Raw genomic sequence first — 17,358 nt, 5'->3', positions numbered from 1 at the left:
GTTCGTCATTAATGTTGCGGGTAACATTAGAGACACACGCGTAGCCACACCCGAGAACCCTGGGTGCCACCGGACCCTGCTATATGTAGATACAGTTCAAAACAAGTGGTTTTACTGTGACACTCGCGGCTGGGCTCCTCCAACTAACCTGAAATCCACAGTCGACTCCATTCTTCACGGTTTTTCAAGGGTGTTTCCCGTATTCAGAAAACCAACCCACGGACGAGTTATTGCACACAAACCAGAGGGCAACGGCAGTGGTTTCCACCGATGCACTGGAAGCTGTTTTAAGAACATCCCTTAACAATCCTGCGGTAGCATCTGTGGAATAATTGTTGTGGTCATGGGGGCCATAAGTTGCCTTAGTCCTACTCTGTGGAGATCCGGCTTTCTCGACACCAAAAGTTCTCTTCCTAATGACATTTGGTGGATAACAAATCCTACATTCCATTCAAGCTATTTACGAAGAGTGCTGATTCACTGGTTAACTGCCAAAGATATTAATCTGCCATTACTTAGGATCAAGCCTTCCTTTTCAGGAGACCAGCTCGCCTCAACTATGGAGGAGGAGGATCAACCACAGGTGACAGAGCCGCAATCCCCGCCGGTGGCAGATCTAGAACTACTGCAAATGGCAGACCCGGAACCACCCCAGGAGACAGCCCCAGAACCACCCAAGAAGACAGCCCTGGAACCACCCAGGAAGACAGCCCTGGAACCACCACAGGAGACCGCTCCGGAACCACTGCAGGAGACAGCCTCGCAATCACCCCAGGACACAACCCTGGAACCACCACAAGAGACAGCACCGACCCCACCCAAAGACTTAGCCCCAGAAGCACCCCAGGAGACAGCCCAGGAAACACCCCAGGACACAGCCCCGGAAACACCCCAGGACACAACCCCGGAACCACCGCAAGACATAGACCCGGAATTAGCACAGGCGACAGACCAGGAGATAGACCAAAACCAGTACAACAGAAAACCAGGTACAAGGAAGTCAAAGAAGTTAAAATAGACGGAGCTACCAACGTCCACAAGTGCTCTGAGTGTGATTACACTTGCCCTAAAGTCTCAAATATGAAAAGGAATATGATGAGAAAACATGCTATGGATGGCCAAAATCTGACTATTCAAAGCGGGAAATGTTTATGCATTGAGTGTGGCAGGCAATTCTACCGGATTAAAGATCTACGGGAACATATGTCCACGGAACATGGATTAAATTTCAAGACGGAGGCTTTACTGATGCAGAATGTTAGAGGTATTTCGCGATTGTTATACATTGTAATCCTTATTTCTCTTTTCATTGCCCGATCTCGAGCATAACGTTAAGTTAATGGTATTATGAAATTACATACCATGAAGTAGATTTATGTATACATACTTGTCACATAAGACCAACAAATATGAAATAGCATCGTACACACATGCTACTCCCTTCTTGGTTAGTTAGCGGAGGTGCAAAACAAAATAAGTGTTGTCGCAATTCGCAAAGGAGAACGCCACAAATGGTTTCAATACTTTGCCCTGCAAAATGAGTTTGTTAGATGCTAAAAACATCGACAGTTGTTATTTTTACTATCATGCTCAATCCTATATATTAATGGATTTCACTCTTCTTAGAGATATCATTAATGATATACCTTCTCTTTGCAGCATGGAAAGCAGAAATGGAGGAAAAAGAAGGCTGCTCGTTTGTGAAAGTAACAGGTGGGTTTGTTTAAAGAGGGCTATATTTAAGAGAAAGTAGTAATGCCTCAAATGCGAGTAAAGATGCAGTTAAAATCTGAATTTTTATTACTACAGGAACCAAGAAAAATCAAAGTAGCGGGCGGAAAGTTGAATATTTCCAGTGCAACAGATGTGGTACCTACAGACCACGCCGAAGTGGAAAACAACGTCAAAAATCGCAAGGTAAATGAACAGTAGTCATTTTTATTATAAAGGCAAGATGATAAATGCAAGGCATTACCCTGTTAACTGTTTTGGGATAGTTGTTACTACATTTAGATATTGCAGTCTGGTGTTTTCTTTGTTCATGACACGAGATTCACTGGCTGTGATTCGGTACCAGAGGTACGAAGAATTCCTCCCTCAGTGAAAATGAACTCAGCGACACATCGCAGTGTACCCGAGGTGACAAATATAATCAATATGTTCGTTTTGAACAGGAAGCTGCAAGATTGAAAGGAATTGCACGTCAACGTTAGTTGTGACGTACGTAGATGATGGTACAATCACATTTGACGTTTGTTATACCCACTATGGCCACGAAAAAGAACTGCAGCACATACGGCTCGCTAAAGAAAAACGGCAAGAGCTGGCAGGCAGCCAAAATTCAACAAGGGCTACCGAGAGACAGGATCCTCAGTGACATTAGAGAAAGTGTAACTGAGGATAACTTATCACGGGAACATCTATTAGAAAGAAAACATCTCTCTAACATCCAAAGAGCATTTGGCGTTAAAGACTATCAAAGACATCAAAACGACCTAGATAGTGTCTTGGCCTGGATAATCGAATGGAGAGGGTCCCCGGTCGCGAATCCGATTAGGGCTACGACCTGGCCAAAGATGATATTATGATAGTGATTCAGAGCCCATTTCAAAGAAGCATGCTAAGAAAATTTGGGCCTAACGGTGTGTGCTGTGACAGCACACACGGAGCTAATGGGTGTGACTTTTTCCTCACGACCCTTTTAGTGATCGATGAGTTTGGAGAGGGGTTTCCAGCTGCGTGGTGTATTTCAAACCACGAAGACTTTACAACAATGTGTAACTTCTTCAGCGAGGTTAAGAAGAACACTGGAACTATTTCCAGCTCTTAGTTCATAAGTGACATTGCCCCGCAATTCTATAGTGCTTGGGTCGGAGTAATGGATGAATCTCCACGTCCGCAGAAGTTACTATGCACGTGGCATGTGGATAAAGCAATCACTCATGAATTAAGGGAAAAAATCGGCGACATACCAACGGAACTCGAGGTTTACAAGATGTTTCGGACAGTTCTCGAACAAACTGATGAAACACTGTTTGACGACTGCTTGCGAGGTTTTCTCAATCGCCTTAACCTCTCCACAAAAACAGCGTCATTCAAGAAATACTTTGAACGGGAGTGGACACCCCGAAAAGAAAATGGGCCTACTGCTTCAGAGTTGGCCTTGGGATCAACACGAACATGTTTGTGGAAGCCTTCCATAAGGTTTTCAAGTATCAGTACTTGAAAGGGAAAACTAGCAAACGCTTAGACAACTGTCTCCTTAATCTTTTAAAATATGTTAGAGATAAAACCTTTGATCGTCTGATTAAACTGACCAAGGGAAAAGTTACAACACGCATAAATAAAATACAGGAAAGGCATCTGCGCAGTTTGATCCTCTCAACTGGCTCCGTTAAAGCCGAGGACTCCAATACCTGGACGGTATTTGGAGAGGACGGGAGAAGCTCTTATAAAGTGTCAAAGCTATCGGACGCCTGTAGCGAGCAACAAAACTGCCAGCTGAAGTGCCAAGAGTGCAACATCTGTGTACATATGTATGTGTGTAACTGCCCCGACAGCTTAATCGCGACTACAATTTGCAAGCATATTCATCTTGTTTGTAGGTACAGCACCTGTCAGGATGAGAATTATGCAGGGCAGTTGTCAGAGGACGGAACATATGATAGTGAAACACAGAGTACTCACCAAGATGAGAAGAATTTCGCCGAAAAAAGTGCGGAGATTGACTTTCTTAAAGACTGTCTAAACAAAGCTTCCAACAATGATCGTGAGACGGATAGAGAAAGACGGAAGCAATCACTAAAACCAAATTGCTTACTATTGTCAGTGATATTGAAGCTAAGGATGCGAAAATGACGACGCTTTGCAACAGTAAGAGAGAAGCATCAATTCTGCCCACAGCTTGTTTATTTCCATTCGTGAACATGGAAATAAACACCTTCCCACCCCTAAAGAGAATGCTCCACATAGTAAAAATATTGTGCCACAAAAACGTTTCTTCTCCACTAAGAAAAAGTCAAGGAAGATCAACGTGAGGTTGGTAAAGCCATCCAAAGAAGAAAAAATGGAGATCCCTGGGAACTGGAGAGGGGACAACGACCAAATCAGCACAGAAAAACAAATCTCATCTGATAATATTAATAGGGAAGGTGAGCATGTAAACACTATTGAACTCGGATATTTGTCGTGGCTTTATGTCAGCTATGCAAGCTACATGTTCTCGTGATATTACTTTCATTTGGAATTTTTAGTTAAAAATCTTTTTTTCACTAGGCTCATTACATAGGTGTTGCCTGAAAAAGCAATCCATTCCCTGAACAAAGTGGGCCGTTATCGAGTAAGCAAATGAATATGACCGCTTGCCTGAATATGGTTACATTGTGCACTTTCATGTGTTGCCAAACGGTTGTGATATGATTTAGTATGCTTTATTATAATAAAAATATTATTATTATTATTATTATTATTATTTTCTTTCATAGAATTGCAAGAAATGATGAATTGGTTTTGCAAGGAAGAAAGCCAGGCAGTCGAAGACATCCTGCTTTCTGGAAGGAAACTACCTCTTACAGACGTATGTAGCCTATCCAAAGTACCGTCCATTCCCGGAGAAGCCGTTGAGGCTGATTTATCATTGTTGAAGAAATTCTTCACAGATGACGCATGGAAAATGGTTCTTACGTTAGGTTAGTATCGGTCTATGCCTGTGATATGAAAATCTGTAATAAAAATCATGTTTTTGCGGCACCGACTGTGCAATTGTCCAGTTAGCAACCATGCAGGTTTCGGCATACCCAACATCTCAATTTTAAGTTTGAGCAAGGGAAATTTGCAATGAGTAATCATGTAAAGATAATCAAACATGCAGACAGACTACTGATTTCATACCACATCTGTCCGACTGATAAATATATTTTCTGAATTACCTATGTTTTATTCTTTGCAGTGAACGAGTTGAAAAAAGCCTGGGCACTGCTGGAATTGACTGATACATTAATGTAATGTATAATGTACCATTGTATTACCCCAGAGAGAGTTTTATTTTGTAAGTGGGTAGGTCTATATGTGGTCTCTTCAGTTAACGATTTTAATGTACCGGTTTGCGTAAATCAGTTTTATCGAGTTAGCCACTTTTGTTTAGTGCAGTTGCTAAATGGGAGGTAATTGTTTTAAAACGTAATAATTCACTGTCGTTTCTACAATTCCTGTCCTAGGGAATGTGCCAAACTTCTTGACGAACCCGACGAATGGCTCTGTACCACTTGCGAAACAACCTTGTTGCCACCGAAGAAATCTCCTAGACTGCAATCTCCAATCTGTGTTGAACCACGACTAGGGCAGTAGTCAAACTCGCAGAAACTTTAGCACTGTGAATAGCCCACGATATCGAGAGATTGCTAGCTTAAGAAATTAACAGTAATTTATACCAGGGATTTTTTACACTGATAAGGAACGTTTAATATCAATTCACAGTTGGGTATGGGGTGAAGTATGTATTGCTTTTTTTGTTGGTCTTTTTTTTTTTTTCAACGGGCTTTTAGGAACCCTTTGTCCAGTTTTCAGACCTTGTAGTTCTTGTACAATCAGTTTAGCTAAATTTACTAGGAAATTCAGAGAGTCATGTCAAAATATTGAGAATTTGCGCATCAAATTAAAAGTTCCAGTTTTATAGTGAGTGACAATACACAGCATGATCCCGTGTATTACTGGTATTTCTGTTTATTTTTATATTCTCAATCTTTTTCTGAAGAAAAAATTAACCAGGCAAAGCTCTTACAAAATTGAATAGAGTTTCATGCCAAAAAACAAGAGCTGGCAGAAATGTTTACATATCAAGTATTAAGCATTGCCCCACCCCTCCCTTCGCCTTTGATTTATATAGTAGGGACCTTTAGCAATGACTTTTCAAGAGGACGGCGACGTCTACGAACGATTAAGACTGGGATGGAATCTGCGTTTTTCCCGCCGAAATAGGAAAACCTTTAGCTTTCGCGACGGCAACTTCGTCACTTATCACTTGCACTTTGCAAAACGAAACTCAAAGGCTTGAAGATGAATTCATGACTGAACGTCCGGGAATTGCTGTTACTTAGCTCTGTTAACATCGTCGTGTCTGATAGAGAGTTTGTCCCCGTTTATGACGCTTGTCAGTCCAAAAATCCCGACTTTATTTACCAGCAATATGACCCGTTCAATCTCGATGACATCAATTCAGCCGAATGTAAAGCAGAGTTCCACTTTGATAGAAGCACTGCAATAGGCCCTTTGCAGCTGGGGTCACGTGACCAAATTTTTCCTATAAAATTTTCATATTATGGGCTATAACTTAAAGAATGACAGAAATGGAAAGAGCGCATTGAAAATACCAAAATGGCCAAGTTTGAGACCCCTGGAATTAAAGAGTAAGTTTATACGACAGTTTGAATTTTCGGAAAATTTAGAGGATTTGTATGGAAAATGTTGCTGGAGAGCAAGACCTTGCTCTCCAACAACTTTTTCCATACAAATCTTCTTATTCTTTTAAAAATTCGCACCATCATAAAATCTCCTTCTTTAATGATGGGGGCCTCAAACTCGGCCATTTTGATATTTTCGATGCGCTCTTTCCATTTCTGGCATTCTTTAAGTTGTAGCCCATAATTTTATGAAAAATAGGTCACGTGATGGCTTAGCTGCAAAGGGCCTATTGCCTCCCACTTTCCACTGTCAATAAAGGACTGTGTTCGACAGAATGGAAGGACTGTGTATACTTTTGAAAATATTGTTCCTCCCATGTAGGTACAGTGACTTAACTCGTTCAATGAACTTCCTTTGATTCGAGCTGTTTGTTGTCTTTGTTCGCGATTGCAGGCATGCCTCAGAACTGAAAGTTAAGACGAATATTTTAACATATAATTAAGCCGAAAACCCAGATTAAATTCCAATTATATATTGCCTAGTTGGTTTTGAAGCCTTCGGAAACCAAATGAGAAAGAAATGGTAGACATTTAATGCATGAAGGCAAAAAATGTACTCACGTTTTGTGGACAACGGGAAACTCGCTGTTCTCACGTCCGCGCAGAGAGAGGACGGCTTCCCGCCGAAATGTAAGACGTCTACCGGAAAATGATTTGACTTCCGGTCGCCGTCGCCGCCGGAAAAGTCTGCGTTGCTAAAGGTCCCTATTTTACTGGGGGACGGGACGGTGTTTGCGAGGTGAAAGCTCGCAACCTAGCGATTGTGATTTTTATCGTGATGGAGTTTTGTCGGATCTTTCTGCATGTTCCGAAACACATTTACAGCTGCCTTTGAAGCTTAATATTGTTGGTAAGAAGCTTTGTGAAGCGTAGTGTATTGTATAATGTTGTCTGTAGTAATGGAGTCAGTACTAATGGCTCAATTTTACGAAGCCATCTCGACATGTTCATCTGCAATCTAAGTATTGTTGATCGTGTTGCTTTCAAGCGGCACGAACTAAGCTGGCACTAGTTTGTATAGTCCACACTGTTGTGTTTTGCATTTTGCAATTCGGATCTATCGTGCTATTAAACTGCGTAGTATCATTTGCCTTCGTCACGGGCATAAAGAAACTGTCATGCCGTCAGAGCAAATTTTCACTCAGGTTATTTCCACCTTATATCGCCAAATGCCACCAAATATACAGCTTAGTTGGATAGAAATAAAGTGCAGGATTGGGAGGATTGAAATTGGTTACAGTTCAAGAAATTTGAGTTTAGTTCAGGATGTCAAGAAATCAAGTTTACAATTCTTGTGACAATTTGAACAATTCGAGCCTTTATTTTGTCTGATATTTCTTTTCTTCTACCAGTATTGGCAATGATTTCTACCGATTTTAATGTAAGCAAAACTCCTGGGTACAATCATGAAAACAAATGTACAATACATTTCCCTGAATGTTCCCTACCAAGCACAGTCTCTAAACAAGAATTAAAATAGGTCACCATGCTTGCAAAAGAGATATGATGTACCAAACCATTTTTGATGTACCAGTCTTACCCTATTTTGCCAGTTCTAGTACTATTCATTTATTTCATCACTCCACATTACATTTTGCGGTGGCTGGAAGGTACAGTAATTTAGTTTTTTCATGACCTTTGATAGGCATACATGAAGTTTTGAACATACACATAAGGGAGAACGTAATAAACAACTTATGGAAAAGAATCTAAAATAATCCAAATGACGTAGAATCAAAGCGTTCCTCAAATTGTTGGTTTTTAAAGTCCTAATTTGTGTCCATCAGTACTGATTTTGTTTGCATGCTATTGAATAAGTGTAAAATTCTGCACACGAAGGGTTCGCAATGTAGTACTAATTAAGGAATCACCTTAGTTGTAAGCAGTAAAGTTAGGGTTGTTTGTCCTTCTTTTCTTCTGTTGTTGACTGGCATCCTTTAAGCTGTTTGTTACAAAGCAATGTTTTGTAGACACATAGTGTATATAGTCATCATGTGACACTGCTTCAATGCCCAGGTTTCCATTTTTATGTGGCTAGTCCATTAATTAGTACCAGGAGGGATACATGCCAATGCCTTGTCATGTCTTCATTAGGTGGCATTGCCATTATCTCTTTGTGCCAGCTCTTGTGTGAGGAACATTACCATTCTTGTTATCTTCTGGAGAATTTTTTCATATTTTTTGATACTTGGGTTGTTTGCTCTTTTAATGTGTAAAGAAGGGGAAAACAGTTTGTTTATCTACTTGTATTTTTATTCTCAAGGATGTCTTTTATCACTTGGTAAATATGATGTAGCTCTCACCAGCCAAACTTGGCCACTAGAGATTCAGTCTGTTCTGTTTTGGTTTCATTGTCAGTTGAAATAGACTTTAAAAACCTAGGTCTTGATAAGATAGTCTTACTCTTGCAGTTGTTTCTGATTTTGTTTTCTTTTAAATTTCCCTTTACCGAGGAACAGCTTTTATTCTACAAGCCTGTATGTTATTTTAAAACAGTCAATGTAACTTAAAATATAATTGAATTTGTGTGATTTTGTGTTTATTAATAATGCTTTGAATTTCTATTTTGTAGTAATGGATGATCATCATGGGTTGGATGAGGGAAAACATGCACAAACTGAAGAAAGTCTTAGCAGAGAAGGGACTAGGGATGGTGAGCATCAGCCCTTACTATTATATGTATCAGTTGCCATGTGTTGATAACTTTTTTAGAGTTGTGGCTTGCCAAAATAATTTCATTTTTTTTGTTACCTGTACATAAATGGGTCTTAAGGTGGCTGAACACAGTTTTTGATACCTGTGTTTTATTTACCTTTTTCTCTAAAACCCTTGATCTCACAGTCACCAAAAATGGCAGCAAGCAAGTTAACAACACAAACTTTGGTTTTTTGATGGTTAAGCTGACGTATGTGCCGTTGCCATGGCATCATGAACAAAAATAAACAGGCCTTTAAAATCGGTTTTGTTTATTTGTAGAAAATCTAGTTATCAGATTTTCTTTATAATTTGCATGCAACAAGCTTGTAACGATTCTCATAAGTTAACACCATTTTGCTAATAATTTAACAGAGAGATCTTTAATTATCCCTTGTTGAAGGTTTACTGGAATATCTAGAATTTCCTTTGTTAAAGTTCAATTATTTTCAATACTCCAGTTACTTATTTCCTAGAGTATTTTCATGCCAGATTTCGTGAAATTCTAAGGAGTGGTTCTCGAGAAATTGGCATATTTCAGAGAGTGCAAATTTTCATTGAATCGCAATTTTTTGACTTACTATGCATGCGCTGCATTTAACTGGTTTCTTTCGGTAACAAAGAAAAAGCTAAGAATTGCTGGGTTCTTTGCATCGTTACCTTGTCTAACATATCTTTGTGATAAAAGACTAAAGTCATCAATACACTACAGCATTTAGTTAAAGAGAAAAATACCACAGATACTGCGGGTGTTGAGTTTGTTTTTTGCAATCCTTGTGCACATGCTGAATTGCATCAGCAAAAACGCACGTGAAAACTGTGTTTGGCCACCTTAATTGTAATGGCAGCACTTTCTCAAGAATTTTAGGGTTTATGTCTTTATATTATGCTTCAATATCTGGATAGCTTATGAGTTTTTTCTTGTACACTAAATACTCCAGCAATACTAAGAAGAACATTGCAAACCAAATGTTTTAGAGAAAGCCAACTTATAGTTTTGGCTATTATTTTTCAAAACACATCTTCTCTGAACCTGGATAAATTAGGCAGTTTCTAATTTTTAATTCCTTTTCATCCCTGCTATGAAGGCTTAAAATTTAGCACAGGGAGTGTTTAGTGGATGGAGTTTCAAAATCTTAAGTAAGAAGTGATTGCACAGTACCACTTTAATGCATAGCTTAATATCCTTGTGTATCCATTAAACTAGTCAACAACCCATTGTCCCCACTAGAACAAAATAATTTTGTTTTTAAAATTGATGTGAAATAAAATTCTCAATTTGCCATTAGTTTGGGAGGTTGTATGGTGTATTATAGGTTAAGGTACAGAATGATGTATGGCAGTTACACAAGCAATTTTTGCTGCGTGTTACACAGAAGATATTTGCATATCATATGTAGTTACTTAAGCATTTGTTGCAGTGCACATATTTTTTCTATTCCTTGCTGTGACTCTTATTTCAAACCCTAAAAGCTGTGAACAAGACAGCCTGTAGAAAGTTGAGCTTTCTGTGTGAGCAAATAACAACCTTAACTTTTGAAGTGCCATTTACAAAGTAACCAACAGCACTTGAATGACAAAACTGGTAAACCATACATGTACAATTGCTCCTACTGTATTCTACATGTATACTAACAGCCTGCAAAGCACTCATTTTCTTTCCTGCAATGGTTTGGGGCACAACAAACAGAAATGAATTAAGAGTGGTCGAGGAGTCAAAGGGGCAGAGTAAAGAAAACTTTTGGAAGCCACACAGCTCTTAGAAAGAGCTTGACGGCTATTAATGCAGTGTTTGACACTAACTTTCTTTCTAATTCGCCCTTTGGGTAACTAGTTCTGTTTTTGTTGGTTACCCATGTGTCTTTTTAGTTGCCTACCTAGTAGACTTTTGTTGCCCATTAGTGCTCATTAAAAGAAAATTTCAACTTGCAGAAATGCTCAACTTTATTTAATAAACTTGCCTTCTTGTTTCGGTGTTGCAACAGTGATTCATTGGGTGATTAATCAGTCATAGAGCACATCCCTCGCAAGATTTTAAATATCCATGAATTGTGCCCACACATTTTGATGAGACTCCACTTTTCTGACAAATAGACCCACTCAAGCACTTCTATTGGTCAAATATGATGAACCAACTGTCATGAATGAAAACATAATTCATTCCCTGAAGCACATGATCATCATTAATATTATTGTTATATATTATTGCTATTTTTTTTTTTACTGGTAGTGTTGTTGTCAAAAAAATGGGGTCCAGTTAACACCAGTATGCCAGAATAAAAAATATTATCCCCAGTAAATGGAATTAAGTAACATTATCACTGAGTGAAAGTCAAAATATTTCCCAAAATTTCTTAGCCAACACTTCAAAGCCCCAAAATTTATGTTGCAAACTTTGATATGGGCAAGTGTACCCAGAATAACTGCAGAGCCACCTTAAGTAATGATGAAATGGAATCAATAAAAAAATCATAATAAGAATGGTGTTGGGCTTGACTTTTCAAAATTACAGAAAAACTCAAATTGCATCCAGGGCCCTCCAGATCACAGTTTTCATGCAACATACATTTAAATAGGAACGAATTGTTAGCCAAATTAACTTTAACTAAAAATGACAGACGCTTTTTGAAAATAAAGTGGTTTGCTATTAAACAGTTAAAAAACAGTCCCTTTATATTTCTTATGTGGAAACATAAAGAATAAAGAGGGTTTGTCAAACACAACGTGCCACAACACCACCCACATATGGTACTCTCCCGTGTAGATGTGGAAGGAAAACAACTTAATGTTTTCAACTCTAAGAGGAATTGGAGTTTTCAAGCCCTGACAGTTGTTCAGATTGTTTTCTTTGGAGTTAATGATGATAAATTGATTAATACCAAATTAATTAAGAGAGCACTCAACAAGCAAATTGATGGTATTTTGTTGGGTTCTTCATTAGGCCATTGTTGTTGTTGTTGTTGTTTTTTATGACAGAACTCAAAAATGATATTGTTCGTGAAATGCTTGACAGTGGCCTTATAAATGAGTAGTTTTACGGATGTAGTCATATCTATAACCAAATTGTCAATCGTGATTGGTTCTCCACGCACCTATTTGTCATGTAATCGGCGTGTGATCACGTGGGTGTCCAATTACAGGTATCCAATTTGAACTTTTTGTAATTGGATACCTATAATAATTATAGGTATCCAATTATTGGATGCCCATGTGATTTTCACCTCAATTAAGTGTGCTTTAATGGCTTCCTTCGCAATGTTTCCTACAGTTTTCAACACTTATGAAAAGCGCTACAGGCCTTTTCGCTCAAAAAAACACTTCCCAAAAGACATTTTTAATTCCGAAATTTGTTATAGATATGATCTTTTAGTAATTGGACCTCATGTTGTACAATTTAGGGAGTAATCATGCTCATAATTTCAAATCGGCCTCATGCTTCACGCTCGTCCTATTTTGAAATTACTCACGCGATTACTCCCTGAATTGTTCTCCACTTGGTCCAATTATTATTACTTATTTTGATGATATGCTGTTGGTGAACAAATCAAATAAATCCGACATGTTTTACAGTCAACAAATTTGAAGATGGCATGGTCCATTTCCTGAACATTTCTCTGAAAAGAACATCCATTGACATTTATAGGAAGCACACAAACACTGGACAGTATGTCTTGTTTTCTAGTCATGAATGTTGGCCTTGCAAAATTCCTTGACTCTCTCTTTCAGAAACAAATAACAATCATTAAAACGTTCCTGTTAGGGAATGGCTTTCCTAAATTTGTGTCTTCTAATCTTGTAAGGTGTTTCAGACACCGTGGTTCAGAACCTACAATCGTGGACAGAAGTCCTTGGAACACTTATATAATTTAACGAATAGTATGTGTTTTACTACTGAAGTTTAAAAAAAGCACTGCTTTCCTTTTAGAGATGTGTTACTGTTCCCCCTCCCCACCCCATACAATGTTTAAAATCAGAAGAAATTGCAGGTAATAGTTTTCAACATTGTATGGGGGTGGGGGGTGGGGACGAGGTTAGGCAGGTGATGTTTTATTCACATCTGGCGTGTGCGCAAAAGTGCCAAAAGTGCCAAAAGTGCAAATTTGTCTCAAGACTTTTGTCCTTGATTGTAGAGCATCTTATCCCAATAACAACAAGACTATGAGTTTTAAGGATTTTAAATTCTATTGTGGGGTTTGGGACTGGAACTAGTTTTGTTAGCCTAATGATATAATTTGCTCTTAACCAGAAAACCAAGCTCTGGTAAAAAGTGATTTCAGCTTCATTATGTAGTGTGGTGCTTTGGGCCCAAAACAACAGCCTAAAAACGATCCCAGTAAGTTGACAAGCCCTTGAGTAGCCAGGAAGTTTGAAGAAATGGGCCCCTTCAGAGAAAGTGTCAGTTTTCCACAATATTGTGGTGCCTATTAGTGACAGAAGTAAATCCCTCTCCATATTTTTAATAGCCTGGCCAAACCATACCTGGAGGCATTAGATGATATGATGGATGAGGAGGAAGGGGAGTTAGAAGAAGACGAAGAAGAAGAAGAAGGACAAGAGGATCAAGAAGAACAAGCGGAAGGGCAAGAAGAACAAGACAATGATGATGAAGACCTCTACAGAAAGTTAATAGAGGATGAGTTTAGTGACAGTGATGTAGAATAATCAGTATTTATTTTGTAGATTTTTAAAATTTTTATCAGTATTTCTTTCACAGATGTATTAATAATTAATGATTAAGTAAATAGAGGATGAGTCTGAAATTGTTTTGATTGTTCTACATTTACAACAGCTTATTCAAATTAACCCAAGCTCAAAGGCTGAAGAAAATATCTCATTACTTTTTTTTACTTAATGAACCACAAATCTCTGTGTTGTCTGTGAATAGTTTTGTTGGGTCTAGATTTAAAGTGCACCTAACCCCAAAAAAATTTTTTCGCTAGAACGAATCTACTTATTATTTGAAATAGTTCTGCGAAAAAAATTTTGGATTCCGTTAAATCCTCGATTTTCTGTGCCACGACGAAATCTCGAAAATAGCTCCAAAACACCGCCATTTTGTTTCACGACCGAGTTTGAGGAGAATGGGTCCAGCGGCTCTTGTGACGTCTACCCAGGAAGGTTGGATATCTCATTTCCTCTCATTTCCTTCAGGATGGTGCAATACACATTCGAAAGGTGCGCAGAAACGCCTTCCAGAGGTGCTATCGGCTATTGCAGCAATATTCCAGATTTAAAGAAAGATATACTGTACAATTTACTGACGATGATCGGCTAATGGTGCAATAAAGACGTAAACGATGGTTGATTTTGTCAAACCGAAACAAGCGAACTGAATCTGTGAGAACCATTGAAGAACTCTCACTGGAATTTGTTCCGCAGACTTTCGAACGCTATTTTCATGAATATTCTACTTAAAGCTAACCAGCAATTTGTAGAAATACTACCGACAACCTATATCTTCCAATCCCGCAGTATTTATAACATAACCGGCAAAGTTGTGTGATCCGGTCATGATCAAGAAGCGTTAGACTGATATGTAAATAGATCGCAACTGTACGCCGCTAACCAACACTTATTTCTCTTTCGATTTAGATGAAAGTCGAAGATTAATCCTCTAGAATTACATGATAACAAAATTGTTAGACTCACAGAGTTTTTCGAAGGTTTGGAAATCAGCAGTGCGACAAAAATTCTGTGCAGTAGCGTCGAAAATATGACCGCGTAACATTATCTGCGGACCGCTTAGGGAACACATCCTTTTCGCTTATCCGACGAATTTCACTGCAAACTTTGAGAACGATTTACATTGGTTATTTGGAGTTACGACTTAAAACGTGTGACAATGTGAAATCGGTAATTGTATGAAATGTTTCCTTCCGCCTTGCTTCCCGCAGCTTCAAAAATACAGGTCCAAACAACACGATTTTCAATCGATCGAAGCCAATGTTTTGGAGGTCATCAAGTCTCGAAAACTGCAACACGTACGTCGCTCTTATAAACATGAAGCATTCAACTGAAAGTAAAACACAAACTGGATTTAACAGAACCTTGACAAAATACATTCTCGGTAAGGACAAATGTAAAGGGGCTATAAGCACGCGTGGGAATCTTATGTTTAGTTGACGAAATTACCATCCAAAGCAGTCCTTGAGTTTTCTTTCCTGCTTTTCGTTTGCCTGCTCCTCCACTTCGTATCTAGCTTTCCATTCCTAATATACAAGCGGCTCGTCCGCAAAGACGTCTTCCCCGTCGTCGCTTGAAATACTGTAAATTGCTCTCAAAGCTCTAAGCAGTGAGTTCACAGTTGTCGAACGTGCTCGATCGAAGTTTATTTCGGAGCCTTCCGAATCGAAACTTAACTCTGACTCCAGTGACGAAAAAGAAATGATTCTGAGACAAAACTTGGACGTTTTAGTCCCAAAATACATCGGAACGATTAGTTTTGCGTTCTATTTTCTCGAGCAAATACAGAGAGTTGACTGAGGCGCTATTATGTTTGGTTCCTGGGTAGACGTCATCAGGTACCGCTGCCCCAGACTCCCTAAAACGCGGTCGTGAAACACTTAATCGCGACTTTGAAAGGGCATAGAAAATCGAGGATTCAACCAAATTCAAAAATTTCTTCGTCCAAATGCTTCAAATAAAGTCTAGATTTGTTTTAGCGAAAAAAAAAATTGGGGGGTTAGGTGCACTTTAAGGGACAAAATAGTGACGGAACATTTCATCTTTGTTATAAACACCCATTCACAGTCGTGCATGACTAACTGTGGCCACCTTCCTTGGTTTTCTGGTTAAGAGCCCAATGACCGATTTGTGCGCGCGCTCGCGCGCGTTGCTATGGAGGTGAAATTTCACTTCCAGTTACTTACGTCAGCCTGAGCGAAGAAAATAAAAACAACTCAATACCTTGCAAATTCGCTTAAATTTTAGATGTTTTTTTTTCTCTGTGTGTCACAAATGCAAGATAAAAAAAAGTACAAGCAAAGACAAAGTAAGAGAAAAACAGAAAAACAGAGCAAAAGAAAGAGAAAAACTAATTCCGTGCCACAATGTTTGATCGTACCGAAGTGCGCTGTTAGTGCGCTGTTAGTGAAGTGCACACGTGCTGATAGGGTAACTTCCAATAAATATCGGGCGCACGTCCAGTTTTTTGAAATGGTAAAGGAAACGCGGTTTTTCATTAAATCTAGCTTTTTTCGACGAGTTTCACTTAAAGCCAACTTTGGAAACATAGCTTTGCATTCCTTTTTCGAAATTATACTTTTTTCAGAAAATTGCGAATTTTTCACTATTTTGAAATTCTCTCAAAATCTGACCTTGTAGAAATGAAACAAAATCTATGCATAGCTCATCTGGAATCAGGTCAGCGGCAGTGCACGGCGAAGGACGTACATTTTTGAGCTCTGTGTAATTTCGAAAAAAAAATATGTGATTTTGAAAGGTTTTCAGTTTTCCGTCTGCAGTTATTATGAACGAAGACCAAGGAAATGATGTTTCAAGCGAAAGAAGGCCATTGCGCAAAAGACAACTCGAAAATGGCTCTCAAACTGACGAAGAAACCCGCGGAGTGCGGCCATTGCTGTGAAGCTTCGGCAAACATGCAGAGAATGGAGGCCAAAATTGACCAACTTTTAGCCGTGCTGCCTGAATTAGATGCCCTAAAAACACGCTTAACACAGGTGGAAGAGGAAAATAAGAATTTAAGAATTACGGTGGCTTCCAATCAAGAAGAGTTAACCGAACTCAAGGTTAGCATGGTCAACACGTGTTCCCTGGCAGCCGATAACGATAATGAACTCAGAAAGCTGAAAGCGGACATCCAACAGCTTAGATGCTGGAACATTAAGCTGGAGGCTTACACCCGCAGAGAGAATATAAAGATATTCAACTTGCCGGAGATAAGAGGTGAGACGCCCAGTGATACTGAGGAGTTAGTTAAATCTATGTTTGAAGAAAAAATGAATATCCGAAAAGAGGATGTTGATGATATTCGGTTCGAGCGGGTCCATCGTTTGCCAACTCGACGCAACCAAAACAATCCTGATAAGCCACGACCTGTTATTGCAAAATTCAGTTTCTACCAGGACAAACAATTTGTTTGGTCTTCAGTCAAAAACTTGAAAGACACCGGAATTGGACTTGCACATGATTATCCTAAAGAAATAGACGATACCCATGCAAAACTATACCCAGTTCTGAAGAAAGC

At 39.0% G+C, this 17,358-nt stretch overlaps 1 pseudogene; it reads left to right on the top strand.

Annotated features, from left to right (window-relative positions):
* The first annotated feature begins 343 nt into the window (after window positions 1-343).
* On the top strand, window positions 344-13,762 carry LOC110059715 (uncharacterized; annotated as a pseudogene).
* Window positions 13,763-17,358: the final 3,596 nt, after the last annotated feature.

This window comes from Orbicella faveolata, unplaced genomic scaffold (assembly GCF_042242905.1).
Source record: "Orbicella faveolata isolate gen_17 unplaced genomic scaffold, um_ofav_v1 contig_25, whole genome shotgun sequence".
Lineage (NCBI taxonomy): Eukaryota > Metazoa > Cnidaria > Anthozoa > Scleractinia > Merulinidae > Orbicella > Orbicella faveolata.
This window is presented reverse-complemented; position numbering and strand designations above follow the sequence as displayed.